Source organism: Staurois parvus, unplaced genomic scaffold, assembly GCF_062004578.1.
Source record: "Staurois parvus isolate SC_StPar_1 unplaced genomic scaffold, SC_StPar_1.0 ptg000228l, whole genome shotgun sequence".
NCBI lineage: Eukaryota > Metazoa > Chordata > Amphibia > Anura > Ranidae > Staurois > Staurois parvus.
Genome location: NW_028318024.1, coordinates 76,342 through 94,455, shown reverse-complemented (window position 1 = coordinate 94,455; position 18,114 = coordinate 76,342). Strand labels below are relative to the sequence as shown.

At 49.9% G+C, this 18,114-nt stretch overlaps 1 protein-coding gene across 1 annotated transcript in view; it reads left to right on the top strand.

Annotated features, from left to right (window-relative positions):
• Positions 1 to 4,149: 4,149 nt before the first annotated feature.
• Positions 4,150 to 18,114, top strand: part of GPR173 (G protein-coupled receptor 173) — a 35,618-nt gene continuing 21,653 nt past the window's right edge. The window contains exon 1 of the mRNA XM_089679613.1: positions 4,150 to 4,671. The gene's annotated coding sequence lies outside the window, so the exon portion shown is untranslated. The remainder of the gene's footprint in view (positions 4,672 to 18,114) is intronic.

The following is an 18,114-nucleotide window of genomic DNA, read 5'->3' as shown; positions in this document are numbered from 1 at the left end:
AAAAAAAATCATTTGAGGGCCGGCTCATGCCACGTGCAGCCCAGGGCGTTTTTCAATCTGCATGCTGCATCAAAATCGCATGGACATTGCTTAATATGGATTCCAACGACATGGTTCACACCCGTGCAGTGTGTTCCAGTGCAGTCAACAAAAGTAGACATTGTTTTTCGGCAGTAAAACGCATCAAAACACATTGAAGTGTGTTTTTTCCTGAGATTTTTGTTGGTTGTTATGAGCCGGCACCCACCAGCATCCTAACGACGAGTCATCCCTGCGGTCGGCAGCAAGAATGAGTCATCGGTTGTTAAGCCGGCACCCACCAGCATCCTAACGACGAGTCATCCCTGCGGTCAGTAGCAGGAATGAGTCATCGGTTGTTAAGAAGCTGGCACCCACCGGCATCCTATTGACGACGAGTCATCCCTGCGGTCAGTAGCAGCAATGAGTCATCGGATGTTAGGAAGCCGGAACCCACCAGCATCCTAACGACGAGTCATTGCTGCGGTCAGCAGCAGCAATGAGTCATCGGTTGTTAAGAAGCCGGCACCCACCGGCATCCTAACGACAACGAGTCATCCATGCGGTCAGCAGTATCAATGAGTCATCGGTTGCTAGGAAGCTGGCACCCACCGGCATCCTAATGAGTCATCTCTGCGGTCAGCAGTAGGAATAAGTCATCGGTTGTTAAGAAGCTGCCACCCACTGGCATCCTAACGACGATGAGTCATCCCCGCAGTCAGCAGCAATGAGTCATCGGTTGTTAGGAAGCCAGCACCCACCAGCATCCTAACGACGAGTCATCCCTGCGGTCGGCAGCAGCAATGAGTCATCGGTTGTCAAGAAGCCGGAACCCACCGGCATCCTAACGACAACGAGTCATCCCTGAGGTCAGCAGTATCAATGAGTCATCGGTTACTAGGAAGCTGGCACCCACTGGCATCCTAACAAGGATGAGTCATCCCCGTGGTCAGCAGCAATGAGTCATCGGTTGTCAAGAAGTCGGCACCCACTGGCATCCTAGCAACGACAAGTCATCCCTGCGGTCAGCAGCAGCAATTAGTCATCGGTTGTCAAGCAGTCGGCACCCAACGGCATCCTAACAACGAGTCATCCCTGTGGTCAGCGGGGATTCCCAGAATCTTAACAAAAGAGCTGGGAATAAAATAAAAAATGTGGGGGTCCCCCTCAAATCCATACTGGTCTGCAATGGATTTTGAAGGGGGCCCCACGCAAAAAAAAAAAACGCATTCCCCTCCCCCAAAATCCATACCAGGCTCTTCAGTCTGGTATGGATTTTGAGGGGAACCCCACAGCGAAAATGGCATGGGGTCCCCCCCAAAATCCATAGCAGACCCTTATCCAAGCATTGCAGCCTGACAGGCCTAGAAAGAGGGGGGGAGCGACTGACCACCCCCACCCCCAAACCATACTAGGCCATGTGCGTTCATAATGGGTGGGGCAAAGCACCTTGTCCCCATGTTGATGAGGACATGGACCTCTTTCCCAGGCTGGTGCTTGTGGGGGTGCCGGGGGTTAGCCTATCGGAAGATCCCTAGATCCTGCCGCCCCTCCATGTGAATGAGTATGGGTGTACCTAGTACCCCTACTCATTCCCCCCCCCCCCCCCGAAAAAATGTCAAAGAAAACCAAAAATGCCATTTTTTTGCTAAGTCCTTTATTAAAAATATATGAATAAACATGTTCCCCCGAAGTAAATCCAATGCCAATGATGATGAATGGCGGACACCGACCCGAACGGAAAAAAAAGACCCGCCTCCCACTGAACATAACCGCGCCCCTTGCCGCTCACTGAATGACAGCGCCACTCCCCCTCGCCCAAAAATGACGACAAACGTGCTTTTCCATAGGCGGCGCCTTAACAGCTCCTGCAGGTTGTCACCTGGGAGGTAACAGGCCAAGGATTACTGACCCCAATTCTCTGTAGTGTAATCATGATTTCATTCGTAGCCCCCCCCCTTAACACGTGTGTTTATGTTCATAGGTGGATGTCCGTGTTTTGAGGAAGCTATGTACAGCACCCTAATGGACCCCTCCCACCAGCCATGATCTGCCTGAGTTGGCTAGAGGTGCACAGAGACCCAGTGATGATGTCATTTGGTCTAAAAGAATGGATGGAATAAAAAACGGAAAGGTTTCATCTGTATATACCGTGTCATAGAATATCATTATGGTGGTCGTGTGAGGCAAATAACGGGGCGTTTTGAGGGCGAAGAAGACACGTAACAGCCACGTTTTCGGCTGCCAGTTCTTAAAAATAAAAAAGTAGTGTGCCAATGTGCTCTATGGACCGACCACCCCTATGCTGGTGGGAGGGAGCCTTCAGGGTGCTCTACAGAAAGAGAAATGTTGTGCCTGTGCCCCTCCCTCCTCATCACAACAGCAACCAGATTGAAGCATACACTATACAATCTGATTTTTCAACTCCTCCTTTAGAGTAATATGACGACAAGGATGAACAACATATTCAATTCCTATCTGAACAGGCAGGCTTTTCGCTGTATAGTGGATGGTAGACCTAAAGGAGATGGCACAATCAGATTGTATAGTGTATGGTCATGTTTAAGGAGATTGCACAATCAGATTGTATAGTGCGTGGTCATCTTTAGGGAGATTGTCCAATCAGATCCTGATATCCCATCCTATACCCCATCCTATACCCTCATATCTCATGCTATATCCTGACATCCCATCCTATACCCTCATATCCCATCCTATATCCCAACATCCCATCCTATACCCTCATATCCCATCCTATATCCTCATATCCCATCCTATATCCTCATATCCCATCCTATACCCTCATATCCCATCCTATACCCTTATATCCCATCCTATACCCTCATATCCCATCCTATACCCTTATATCCCATCCTATACCCTCATATCCCATCCTATATCCTCATATCCCATCCTATGCCCTCACATCCCATCCTATATCCTCATATCCCATCCTATGCCCTCACATCCCATCCTATACCCTCACATCCCATCCTATATCCTCACATCCCATCCTATGCCCTCACATCCCATCCTATATCCTCACATCCCATCCTATATCCTCACATCCCATCCTATATCCTCACATCCCATCCTATATCCTCACATCCCATCCTATATCCTCATATCCCATCCTATATCCTCACATCCCATCCTATATCCTCACATCCCATCCTATGCCCTCACATCCCATCCTATGCCCTCACATCCCATCCTATGCCCTCATATCCCATCCCATGCCCTCACATCCCATCCTCTATCCTCACATCCCATCCTATGCCCTCACATCCCATCCTATATCCTCACATCCCATCCCATGCCCTCACATCCCATCCTATATCCTCACATCCCATCCTAGATCCTCACATCCCATCCTATATCCTCACATCCCATCCTATACCCTCACATCCCATCCTATACCCTCACATCCCATCCTATACCCTCACATCCCATCCAATACCCTCACATCCCATCCTATACCCTCACATCCCATCCTAGACCCTCACATCCCATCCTAGACCCTCACATCCCATCCTAGACCCTCACATCCCATCCTATATCCTCACATCCCATCCTAGATCCTCACATCCCATCCTATACCCTCACATCCCATCCTATACCCTCACATCCCATCCTAGATCCTCACATCCCATCCTAGATCCTCACATCCCATCCTATATCCTCACATCCCATCCTAGATCCTCACATCCCATCCTATATCCTCACATCCCATCCTAGACCCTCACATCCCATCCTATACCCTCACATCCCATCCTAGATCCTCACATCCCATCCTAGATCCTCACATCCCATCCTATATCCTCACATCCCATCCTAGATCCTCACATCCCATCCTGGATCCTCACATCCCATCCTATATCCTCACATCACATCCTAGATCCTCACATCCCATCCTAGATCCTCACATCCCATGCTATATCCTCACATCCCACACTATATCCTTATGACCTATGCTATAGGATGCCTTCATGTCTGAAGGACACCTATCCGAAGTCCCCGGTTCAATATTCCATCCGGCCGTCCAGCAGGAGCGATCAGAAGGGCTCTATACCCATTTTTCTTGGTTTTTGGCCGGGCAGAGAGGACTCAATGGATTAAAGATTAGCAGGGATGCTCTGCAGGACTCCTGGTGGTGTAGGATGCTCTGCGGGGACTTAGAGGTAATGAATGACATTTCTCTCATTAGGAAGGCGACTTGCGAATGATGAATCTGTGGAATCAAAGACTTCCGCTTCCAAAGCCGATACGTCCAGGCCGGTGAGGCTGAGAAGGAGACAGATTAATGGAGCGTCCTCTGTACCGAGACCCAGTGCTGGTTCCTGAATGATGCCAGGGGAGGGATGGAGCCGTATCCCTGCGAACATCCGGAGCCGACAAGTCATCCGGCTCCTGTATCCATGGCAACTAGAGGCGGATACCTCCCCACCATCAGCATCCCCCCCCCCAACCATCCTCCCTCCCTTCTCCATCTCTATCCTTCGCTCCCTGCCTCCCCCTCCCCACCATGTAGAAGATGGCTGGTTCCCTTTTGCTGGAGTGGCCTGGAAGGAAAAATCAGACGGGCACCCCCAATAGACCGTTTCCTGGTGCCATCTCCAGCTGGGTCACCGCTAACGCCCAGCAGCCGAGCAGGTAAGGCTGGGATCATTTCCTGCGTTGCTTGTCACATACCTGGAAGGGGTCAAGAGGGACAGGCTTTTCCCCATCTGTGTGTCCGTCTGTCTTCCACCGTCTCCTGTCTAATGAGATCCCTCGTAGACCACCTCTCATCTAGTCCTCCTTAATCGTTACCGGATCACTCTACGGCTAAGATGTGTATGCCTGGGTACCCCTCCCCCCACTCTCCATCGTTTTCTCCATCTACTCTCCGTATCCCCAAGCAGTCTTGTCTACCATCCTTTATTCCGTCTGTCACTCCACAAATGGCAGGAGAGATGGTGTAGCCATACAGTAATGGGGACACCAGGTAGAACGCCATCCTATCCTCCGTCTGGTCAAACACCTTTATTGGTAGCTCGGGGGGCTTCCGTCTGCTGCCCCTAGCCTTCACCCTTTCTCCACCAAAAGGGCCTTGGTGGTGGTCTGGCTTTCTGGCTGTGAAAGGGTTACCGCACCTATGTGTAAGGAGGCAGAAGAGGCTCTAGGCCTCCTTTGTGTGTGATGATGGTCCCAAGCCTGGCCATTGTCTAGGCAGTATTATTGTTGCAGATACATAAAAGCTTCCTCGGAGACACAGGCCTTTCGATTGAATGTGTTACTGCAGCTTCTGCTCCGCTTATTAGCCCCCCACCCCTTGCACGACATAGCCCCCTGTGCTCTATGGTGACCCTCCTATGGGGGCTGTTGACTCTAATGCCCACTTGGAATGGCAAGGCCTTGGAGATTGCAGCCAAGCCAGGGGGGTGTCGGACTTGTTTCTCCGAGAAAGGAATCCAGATCATATAAAAAAGGGGACGTGGCACTGACAGCTGGCATGTGTCTGTGTGCCAAGCATGCTACAGGAGAACTTAAGGGGTAGGCATCCACTGCTTCGGCCTTTGTCACCCATAATGAAGGCAAGCTGCATGGACAGCACTTAGCAGAGATAGGTATTCATTGCTTGCTATGGACTTTGTCACCGACGGTGAAGACAAGCAGCATATACAGCCCTTGGCAGAGGTTGGCATCCACTGCTATGGCCTTTGTCACCAACATTGAAGGCAAGCAGCAGGTATAGCCCTTGGCAGAGGTAGGCATCCACTGCTATGGCCTTTGTCACCAACATTGAAGGCAAGCAGCAGGTATAGCCCTTGGCAGAGGTAGGCATCCACTGCTATGGCCTTTGTCACCAACATTGAAGGCAAGCAGCGCGTATAGCCCTTGGCAGAGGTAGGCATCCACTGCTATGGCCTTTGTCACCAACACTGAAGGCAAGCAGCAGGTATAGCCCTTGGCAGAGGTAGGCATCCACTATTACGGCCTTTGTTACCACCAATGAAGGCAAGCACCACATACAGCCCTTGGCAGAGGTAGGCATCCACTGCTATGGTCTTTGTCACCAACGTTGAAGACAAGCAGCAGGTATAGCCCTTGGCAGAGGTAGGCATCCACTGCTATGGTCTTTGTCACCAACATTGAAGACAAGCAGCAGGTATAGCCCTTGGCAGAGGTAGGCATCCACTGCTATGGCCTTTGTCACCAACATTGTAGGCAAGCAGCAGGTATAGCCCTTGGCAGAGGTAGGCATCCACTATTACGGCCTTTGTTACCACCAATGAATGCAAGCAGAACATACAGCCCTTGGCAGAGGTAGGCATCCACTGCTATGGTCTTTGTCACCAACACTGAAGACAAGCAGCAGGTATAGCCCTTGGCAGAGGTAGGCATCCACTATTACGGCCTTTGTTACCACCAATGAATGCAAGCAGCACATACAGCCCTTGGTAGAGATAGGCATCCTCTGCTATGACCTTTGCCACCAATATTGAAGGCAAGCAGCATATACAAGCCATGGCAGAGGTAGTCATCCACTATTATGGCCTTTGTCACCGCCAACTGAGGCAAAAAGCGCATACAGCCCTCGGCAGAGATAGGCATCCTCTGGTACGACCTTTGCCACCAATATTGAAGGCATGCAGCATACACAAGCCATGGCAGAGGTAGTCATCCACCATTATGGCCTTTGTCACCGCCAACTAAGGCAAGCAGCACATACAGCCCTTGGCAGAGACAGACATCCCCTATTATGGCCATTGTCAGCACCAACGAAGGCAAGCAGCATATTCAGCCCTTGGTAGAGATAGGCATCCACCATTATGGCCTTTGTCACCAACATTAAAGGCAAGCATCACTACAGCCCTTGGCAGAGATAGGCATCCACTATTATGGCCTTTGTCACCAACACTGAAGGCAAGCAACACTACAGCCCTTGGCAGAGGTAGGCATCAACTGTTATGGCCTTTGTCACTGACAATGAAGGCAAGCAGCACGTACAGCCCTTGGCAAAGATAGACATCCACCATTATGGCCTAAGTCACAAACATTGAAGGCAAGCAGCACATAGCGACCTTGGCAGAGACAGACATCCGCTATTATGGCCTTTGTCACCAACACTGAAGGCAAGCATCACTGCGGCCCATTTTAGAGGTAGGCATCCAATGTTATGGTCTTTGTCACCAACATTGAAGGCAAGCATCACATACCACTCCGAAGCCCAACCTAAATCCCAAGGGCTGCATGTGGCTCTTTGTTACTTATTGGCCCTTTGGTACACAGACCCCTCTACTGAATGTGTTAGTACAGCTTCTGCTTGGCTTCTTAACCCTTTTTGCCTACTATCCCCCCTGCATAGAAATAACCCCCTGTACTCCGCAATGACCCTTCTATAGGGACAGCTGGCCATGACTCTCTTGCCCACTTGGAATGTCAAGGCCTTGGAGATCACAGCCAGGCCAGGAGGGGGTATTTGACATGCTTATCCACAAAAAACGTTCAGATCTTATAAAAAAGGGGACATGGCGCTAACAGCTGGTGTGCGTGCCAACCAAGAGAAGGCAAGCAGCACATACAGCCCTGGTTTCCAACCTGCGGCACAGGCGCGGCATGTGGCTTTTGGTACTTATTGTGCCTAACAACCAGTACTGGGAACATTGTAAAGGAGCTGTAATGAAACTGATCTCTACCAATCTAATGTTACAAGTCCCCAGTCTCTAGAGGCCACCATAGTCAAATTTCATCCGAACAATTAGCAGTCAAAGAAAAAATGTGATGGGGCCTCCCAGCTAACTCTGCAGCAACTGGCATTGTCAATTGTGACAATACATATCACTGATCTTGATATAAAGTAAGTCTAAATCAAGGACAGGCAGCAGGAGAGCTGTCAGCATAGTCAGTACATTACTAGGGAGCTGTGCTATGGATAAAGGTTAGAGCTGTATTAGCAATAATAATATTTGATATGACACGACGGTTAATCCTCTTGTACACAAATTTTCTATCACTGTAAGACTTCTTTAAACTTGTTTGAAGAAATACATACTTCAGCTGTCCTATCAGGAGAAACTCTGGGATTGGGGCTGCATTGGGCATATAGAGGTATAGCAGATAGAAACTCAAATATTAGATATACAGGATTATAGTAGAGGAGAAACTCTGGGATCGGGAATGCATAAAACATACAGGGATATAGAAGAGGAGAAACTCTGGGATCAGGAATGCATTAGACATACAGGGATATAGCAGAGGAGAAACTCTGGGATCGGGAATGCATAAAACATACAGGGATATAGAAGAGGAGAAACTCTGGGATCAGGAATGCATTAGACATACAGGGATATAGCAGAGGAGAGACTCTGGGATCAGGACTGCATTGGGCATACAGGGATATAGCAGAGGAGAAACTCTGGGATTGGGACTGCATTGGGCATACAGAGTAGTAGCAGATAGAAAGTCAAAAATTGGGACTGCATTAGACATACAAGATTATAGTAGAGGAGAAACACTAGGATCAGGAATGCGTTAGACATACAGGGATATAGCAGAGGAGAAACTCTGGGATTGGGACTGCATTGCGCATACAGGGTTGTAGCAGATAGAAACTCAAAAATTGGGACTGCAATAGACATACAGAATTATAGCAGAGGAGAAACTCTGTGATTGGGACTGCATTAGACATACAGGATTATAGCAGACAGAAACTCAGGGATGAGGATTGCATTAGACATACAAGGATATAGCAGAGGAGAAACTCTGGGATCGGGACTGCGTTGGGCATACAGAATTATAGCAGAGGAGAAACTCTGGGATTGGGACTGCATTGGGCATACAGATTTAAAGCAGAGGAGAAACTCTGGGATTGGGACTGCATTAGACATACAGGATTATAGTAAAGGAGAAACTTTGGGATTGGGACTGCATTAGACATACAGGGTTATAGCAGAAGAGAAACTCTGGGATTGGGACTGCATTGGGCATACAGGATTATAGCAGATAGAAACTCAAAAATTGGGACTGCATTAGACATACAGGATTATAGTAAAGGAGAAACTTTGGGATTGGGGCTGCATTAGACATACAGGGTTATAGCAGAAGAGAAACTCTGGGATTGGGACTGCATTGGGCATACAGAGTTATAGCAGAGGAGAAACTCAAAAATTGGGATTGCATTGGACATACAGGATTATAGCAGTGGAGAAATTCTGGGATTGGGACTGCATTGGGCATACAGGATTATAGCAGACAGAAACTCAAAAATTGGGACTGCATTGGGCATACAGATTTATAGCAGTGGAGAAAATCTGGTTTTGGGACTGCATTGGACATACAGGGATATAGCAGAGGAGAAACTTTAGGATTGGGAATGCATTAGACATACAGGGATATAGCAGAGGAGAAACTCTGGAATTGGGATTGCATTGGACATACAGGGATTATAGCAGAGGAGAAACTCTGGGATTGGGACTGCATTGGGCATACAGGATTATAGCAGATAGAAACTCAAAAATTGGGACTGCATTGGACATACAGGATTATAGCAGAGGAGAAACTCTGGGATCAGGAATGCATTGGACATACAGGGATATAGCAGAGGAGAAACTCTTGGATCGGGAATGAAAATCTACATAAAAAACAAACAAATGCTACTTCCTGCACACAGGGATCTGTGACTCGGCCAACTTGTCATTGCCCACTGGTCATTTCCCCACTCTCGCCATGCTGTGACTTGTACTACTGCTGCTGTCATGCCAGGCTTGGACTGGTCCTTTGGAGGACTGAAGGATCCTCTGATGGACCCTCCACACCTGCAAAGTCACCTAAAAAGCTGGGGTACCACTACTACTTTTTATGAATGAGAGCACCCTGGCTGATCTACACCCAACAGATCTGAAATAATTGTGGTGCTGCTGTGTCTGGAGCAGGGGCGGACTGACAACTCATGGGGCCCCCGGGCAATAGGGGATCATGGGGCCCCTGTGTCCTTGCCCAAGCTCAAATAAGCCTACCAGGGGCATCTCATGGGGCCCCCTACTGACCCCGGGCCCTCGGGCAGTGCCCGAGTTTCCAAATGGTCAGTCTGCCCCTGGTCTGGAGAGATGCCATTAGAAGTACTGGCAGGCAGTGCGCTATCCTCATCTGGCTCCTGTCCTAAGGGAGTACCGCCACTGAAACCAGTGATATGGGGGGTCAGTCAGCCATGGGGGGCAATATCCCACTCACACCAGAGATATGAGGGCCATTGTCCCCTGAGGAACACTATTCAATTGATACCAGTGATCTGAGAGGCCACTTTCTCCTGGGAGGTGCTGTCCCACTGATGCCAATGATATGAGGGGCTATTCTTCCCTGGGGGACACAATCCCACTGACAACAATGAAATGAGGGACTCAGATCCCCTGGGGGCCACTATTCCACTGACATCAATAATTTGAGAGGCCACTCTCCCCTGAGGGCCAAAATCCCACTGACCCCAATGAAATTTGGGTCTGTTTTCCCTTCAGGGCCATTATACCATTGATAGTAATGGGGGGCTTTTCTGCCCTGGGGGGACACTTTCTGCCCTGGGGGGACACTTTCCCATTGATTCCAATGATATGAGGGGCTAATCTCCCCCTTGCAGCCGTCATCCAACTGACACCAATGAATCTAGGGTCTGTTTTTCCCAGGGGTCACATTCCCAATGACACCAATGCCCTGGGGACTGCAATCTCACTGATACTAAATGATTTGGGGAGCCATTTTCCCACAGGGGCCACAATCCCACTGACATCATTAATTTGGGGAGCTATTCTCCCCTGGGGTCCACAATCCCAGTGACACCAATGAATTGTGGAGCTGTTTTCTCCTGGGGGCCACAATCATACCGACACCAATGGATTGAGGAGCCATTTCCCCTAGATGCAATAAGCCCACTGACACCATTATTTAGAAAGATATTCTCCCCTAGGGGCCACAAGCCCCCTGACACCATTATTTAGGTAGATATTCTTTCTTGGGGGGCCACAAGCCCACTGAAACCATTATTTGGGGAACTATTCTCTCCTAGGGGGCCACAAGCCCACTAACACCAATGATGTGGGGAGATATTCTCCCCTAGGGGCCACAAGCCCACTGACACTATTATTTGGGGAACTATTCTCTCCTAGGGGGCCACAAGCTCACTAACACCAATTATTTGGGGAACTATTCTCTCCTAGGGGGCCACAAGCTCACTAACACCAATTATTTGGGGAGATATTCTCCTCTAGGGGCCACAAGCCCACTAACCACAATGATCGGGGAAGATATTCTCTCCTGGGGGCCACAAGCCCACTGACACCAATGATATGGGGAGATATTCTCTCCTGGGGGCCACACACCCACTGACACCAATGATATGGGGAGATATTCTCCCCTACGGCCCCTAGCCCACTGACACCAATGATCTGGGGAGATATTCTCCCCTAGGGGCCACACACCCACTGACACCAATGATCTGGGGAGATATTCTCCCCTAGGGGCCTCTAGCCCACTGACACCAATGATCTGGGGAGATATTCTCCCCTAGGGGCCACACACCCACTGACACCAATGATCTGGGGAGATATTCTCCCCTAGGGGCCACACACCCACTGACACCAGTGATCTGGGGAGATATTCTGCCCTAGGGGCCACACACCCACTGACACCAATGATCTGGGGCCTATTCTCTTGCATTCCCATTATTTTATAGTATGAGTATCATTTTCTTTTTTAACTGTTGGGGAATGGAGGGTTTTGAAAGCGTTAATCGGGCCCCGGTCCCACGAAGACTGAGAGCCCCTGGACTAAGCGACCCCGAGGTTTGCCTGGAAGCTTCACGGTTTGGTTTTCCTTAATAGCCTCCCTGAAGGCCCCCTCCCCCCATTCCTCCTATCCCCGGTCCCATAGCAGCCATGTGGGCTGCTATAGCTATTCTGACACCACTGTCCCCCATCTCTGCCAGACAGGGTTGTGGTATGTGGCGGGGCTATGTAAATCTCAGGACCGGATGGACAGAAACACAACTCTTCTGGGAGATGAAACCGCTCCCTCCCATGGATTTCCGCCGCGTATTGAGCATTTTGCCAGAACTTTGGATTTGAAGCCCCCCCATCAACATAATGAAATGTTTCAATGAAATCTTCCGCTTTTTGGGGGGTTTTTTAGACCCAGTGATGTCACTGGGTCTCTGTTCTTCTCTATGCAAACGTGGCTGGTGGGAGGGGCCAGCAGGGTGCAGTATATCGCTTCTTAAAAACGTTGCAACATCTGTCCTAGTGGGTGGGCTCCTGGGAGGAGTCATACAAAGATCAAAATGCCTGGATGGGTGGGTCTGCCAAAGTGGGTGTTCTTAGGTAGGCCTTGGTATCACCCCACATGTGATGCTGAGCCTCCACGATTTGTAAGAACTGAAATCCAACAAAAAGGGAAGGGGGGGGGCAGGGACAGTTCGGCTGGGGAGGAAAGTGCAGGATGAAGCTGGGCGTCCTACAGCCAGAAAAGGAGGCGGAGCTCTATCTGGCTTGCTGCAGCTTCTACTGAACAATAGAAGAGAAGCTCACAGTGTGCAGTGACATCAGAGGAAGCTCTTTCAGTCCAGGGGAGGAGCCGGTACACCTGTGCAAGACTGAAGGGGAGGAGCCGGTACACCTGTGCAAGACTGAAGGGGAGGAGCCGGTACACCTGTGCAAGACTGAAGGGGAGGAGCAGGTACACCTGTGCAAGACTGAAGGGGAGGAGCTGGTACACCTGTGCAAGACTGTAGGGGAGGAGCCGGTACACTTGTGTAAGACTGAAGGGGAGGAGCTGGTACACCTGTGTAAGACTGAAGGGGAGGAGCCGGTACACCTGTGTAAGACTGAAGGGGAGGAGCAGGTACACCTGTGCAAGACTTAAGGGGAGGAGCCGGTACACCTGTGCAAGCCTGAAGGGGAGGAGCCGGTACACCTGTGCAAGACTGAAGGGGAGGGGCCGGAACACCTGTGCAAGCCTGAAGGGGAGGAGCCGGAACACCTGTGCAAGACTGAAGGGGAGGAGCCGGTACACCTGAGCAAGACTGAAGGGGTGGAGCCGGTACACCTGAGCAAGACTGAAGGGGAGGAGCCGGTACACCTGTGCAAGACTGAAGGGGAGGAGCCAGTACACCTGTGCAAGCCTGAAGGGAAGGAGCAGGTACACCTGTGCAAGACTGAAGGGGTGGAGCCGGTACACCTGTGCAAGACTGAAGGGGAGGAGCCGGTACACCTGTACAAGACTGAAGGGAAGGAGCAGGTACACCTGTGCAAGACTGAAGGGGTGGAGCCGGTACACCTGAGCAAGACTGAAGGGGAGGAGCTGGTACACCTGTGCAAGCCTGAAGGGGAGGAGCCGGTACACCTGTGCAAGACTGAAGGGGAGGAGCCGCTACACCTGTGCAAGCCTGAAGGGAAGGCTGGAGGGGTTTCCACGTTGACCTTCAGGCTCTCAACTCTACAAAAGAAACCCATTTTGCTGATTGACACTCAGAGTTGAACTAGGCTTTGATCATAACTGCCCCGACCGGTGCTTTTGATGTTCTCCAGGCGCTCTCCCTAGACGCCAGAAGGGCGGCGTATCATCAGGGGGGACGAAGGTACAAAAAGCAGAGAATCCCGCCGGAGGAACTTCAAAGCAAAGGCATCTAGGCGTAGAGATGAACACAACTGCAGCTCGCTGGATATTTTCTCTTTTTCGGACCATTCTCTGTAAACCCTAGAGATGGTTGTGAGGGAGAATCCCAGGAGATCAGCAGTGTTGGAAATACTCAGCCCATCTGGCACCAACAACCATTCCTTGGTCATAGTCACTTAAATCCCCTTTTCTTCCCCATTCTGATGTTTGGTTTGAACTTCAGCAAGTTGTCTTCACCACGTCTAGATGCCTAAATGCATTGAGTTGCTGCCATGTGATTGGCTGATTAGCAATTTGTGTTACCGAGCAATTGAACAGGTGGACCTAATAAAGTGGCCGGTGAATGTATACTTCGATGTTCTATAGCAGGGTCTCCAAACCTTCTAAATAAAGGGCCAGTTTATTGTATTTCAAACTTTAGGGGGGGCCGGACTGTGGCCAGCAATAGTGGAAATTGTCCTGGTATCAGTGGGAGTAAACATTTCTACATTTGGTATTAGGGGGAGGAATAGTGCCCCATCATTGGTGTCAGTGGGAGGAATAGTGCCTCATCATTGGTGTCAGTGGGAGGAATAGTGCCCCATCATTGGTGTCAGTGGGAGGAATAGTGCCCCATCATTGGTGTCAGTGGGAGGAATAGTGCCCCATCATTGGTGTCAGTGGGAGGAATAGTGCCCCATCATTGGTATCAGTGGGAGGAATAATGCCCCATCATGGGTGTCAGTGGGAGGAATAGTGCCCCATCATTGGTGTCAGTGGGAGGAATAGTGCCCCATCATTGATATCAGTGGGAGGAATAGTGCCCCATCATTGGTGTCAGTGGGAGGAATAGTGCCCCATCATTGGTATCAGTGGGAAGAATAGTGCCCCATCATTGGTGTCAGTGGGAGGAATAGTGCCCCATCATTGGTGTCTGTGGGAAGAATAGTGCCCCATCATTGGTGTCAGTGGGAGGAATAGTGCCCCATCATTGGTGTCAGTGGGAGGAATAGTGCCCCATCATTGGTATCAGTGGGAGGAATAGTGCCCCATCATTGGTATCAGTGGGAGGAATAGTGCCCCATCATGGGTGTCAGTGGGAGGAATAGTGCCCCATCATTGGTGTCAGTGGGAGGAATAGTGCCCCATCATTGATATCAGTGGGAGGAATAGTGCCCCATCATTGGTGTCAGTGGGAGGAATAGTGCCCCATCATTGGTGTCAGTGGGAGGAATAGTGCCCCATCATTGGTGTCAGTGGGAGGAATAGTGCCCCATCATTGGTATCAGTGGGAGGAATAGTGCCCCATCATTGGTATCAGTGGGAGGAATAGTGTCCCATCATTGGTGTCAGTGGTAGGAATAGTGTCCCCTCATTGGTGTCAGTAGGAGGAATAGTGCCCCATCATTGGTGTCAGTGGGGGGAGGAATAGTGTCCCATCATTGGTGTCAGTGGGAGGAATAGTGCCCCATCATTGGTGTCAGTAGGAGGAATAGTGCCCCATCATTGGTGTCAGTGGGAGGAATAGTGTCCCATCATTGGTGTCAGTGGGAGGAATAGTGTCCCATCATTGGTGTCAGTGGGAGGAATAGTGTCCCATCATTGGTGTCAGTGGGAGGAATAGTGCCCCATCATTGGTGTCAGTAGGAGGAATAGTGCCCCATCATTGGTGTCAGTGGGAGGAATAGTGCCCCATCATTGGTGTCAGTGGGAGGAATAATGCCCCATCATTGGTGTCAGTGGGAGGAATAGTTCCCCATCATTGGTGTCAGTGGGAGGAATAGTGCCCCATTATTGATGTCATTGGGAGGAATAGTTCCCCATTATTGGTGATATTGGGAGGGAAAGTGCCCCATCAGTGGGAGGAATAGTGCCCAATTATGGGTGTCATTGGGAGGAATAGGGCCCCATCATTTATATCAGTGGGAGGAATAGTGCCCCACCATTGGTGTCAGTGGGAGGAATAGTTCCTCATCATTGGTGTCATTGGGAGGAATAGTTCCCCATCATTGGTGTCAGTGGGAGGAAGAGTGCCCCATTATTGGTGTCATTGGGAGGAATAGTGCCCCATTATTGGTGATATTGGGAGGAAAAGTGCCCCATCAGTGGGAGGAATAGTGCCCAATTATGGGTGTCATTGGGAGGAATAGGGCCCCATCATTTATATCAGTGGGAGGAATAGTGCCCCATCATTGGTGTCAGTGGGAGGAATAGTGCCCCATCATTGGTGTCAGTGGGAGGAATAGTGTCCCATCATTGGTATCAGTAGGAGGAATAGTTCCCCATCACTGGTGTCAGTGGGAGGAATAGTTCCTCATCATTGGTGTCATTGGGAGGAATAGTTCCCCATCATTGGTGTCAGTGGGAGGAAGAGTGCCCCATCATTGGTGTCAGTGGGAGGAATAGTGCCCCATTATTGGTGATATTGGGAGGAAAAGTGCCCCATCAGTGGGAGGAATAGTGCCCCATCATTGGTGTCATTGGGAGGAATAGTGCCTCATCATTGGTGTCAGTGGGAGGAATAGGGCCCCATCATTTATATCAGTGGGAGGAATAGTGCCCCATCATTGGTGTCAGTGGGAGGAATAGTGCCCCATCATTGGTGTCAGTGGGAGGAATAGTGCCCCATCATTGGTGTCAGTGGGAGGAATAGTGCCCCATCATTGGTGTCATTGGGAGGAATAGTGCCCCATCATTGGTGTCATTGGGAGGAATAGTGCCTCATCATTGGTATCAGTGGGAGGAATAGTGCCTCATCATGGGTGTCATTGGGAGGAATAGGGCCCCATCATTTATATCAGTGGGAGGAATAGTGCCCCATCATTGGTGTCAGTGGGAGGAATAGTGCCCCATCATTGGTGTCAGTGGGAGGAATAGTGCCCCATCATTGGTGTCATTGGGAGGAATAGTGCCCCATCATTGGTGTCATTGGGAGGAATAGTGCCTCATCATTGGTATCAGTGGGAGGAATAGTGCCTCATCATGGGTGTCATTGGGAGGAATAGGGCCCCATCATTTATATCAGTGGAGGAATAGTGCCCCATCATTGGTGTCAGTGGGAGGAATAGTGCCCCATCATTGGTGTCAGTGGGAGGAATAGTGCCCCATCATTGGTGTCATTGGGAGGAATAGTGCCCCATTATTGGTGTCAGTGGGAGGAATAGTGTCCCATCATTAGTGTCAGTGGGAGGAATAGTGCCCCATCATTGGTATCAGTGGGAGGAATAGTGTCCCATCATTGGTGTCAGTGGGAGGAATAGTTCCCCATCATTGGTGTCAGTGGGAGGAATAGTTCCCCATCATTGGTGTCATTGGGATGAATAGTGCCCCATTATTGGTGTTAATAAGAGAAATGGTACCCCATTGTTGGTATCAGTTGGCAGAGTAGTGTGTCGTATAATTGGGAGGAACAGTACCTCAAGGGCCAGATAAAGGCCGGCAAAGGGCCACATCCGGCCCCAGGGCCGCACTTCGAAGACCCCTGCTCTATATCATAAAAAAGCCTAAAATGATTGTAAACCTTTATTTTCTAAGCATTTTCGGCAGCAGATTTGATCAGTGCAGCTTCCTTATCTTTTGTTCCTTGTCTCTGTTCCATGACCGCTGCCCCAGGCTTCCCATATCAGGGTGGCTCCTTTCTCCTGCAGCATCCTATGGAGCCACCCTTGTATGCAGCGACTAGACTTGTGCCAGCCATTCTCCTCTGAACCGTGGGGCTCCTCCAGACGTTGTTAGGGGGTTCCTTGTGGCTGATTGACCTTCCATGTGATGATGCCGGCATAGTTCCAGCAAGGGTGTGGGCGGGGTTTAACGCTCCCGATCGGGGACACTGTGAACTACGCTCGCTAATGCCTGGACAAGCAGGCGGAGATCGCGGCCATGTGAATTCAGCATTGAGGCGGTACTCCTCCCTTCGAAGCATGCAGAACAACGAACTCCATACCCCAGTTTCTATACTGCTCAGGATCCTCTTTTTCTCCAATGACATCCAGGCTAGATATAGTTGTACTCAAAAGTTTGCACCCCCTGGAAGAAATGTCGAAAATTTGGTATTGATATTGAAAATATGACTGATCATGCCGAAAAACGTTCGACTTTTATGGAAGGATAGTGGTCATAGGAAGCCATTTAATTTGATGCAACAAAATAATCCCAGTGAGGTGTGTCAAGGTGATGTCGGGCATATTGTAACCGGGCTTTCTTGTGGCATTGGTGCAGTAGAGGCTTCTTTCTGGCAACTCGGCCATGCAGCTCATTTTTGTTCAAGTATCGTATTGTGCTCCTTGAAACAACCACACTGTCCTTTTCCAGAGCAGCCTGTATTTCTCCTGAGGTTACCTGTGGGGGTTTTCTTTTTGTAACTCGACCATGCAGCTCATTTTTGTTCAAGTATCATCATAATGTGCTCCTTGAAACAACCGCACCGTCTTTTTCCAGAGCAGCCTGTATTTCTCCTGAGGTTACCTGTGGGGG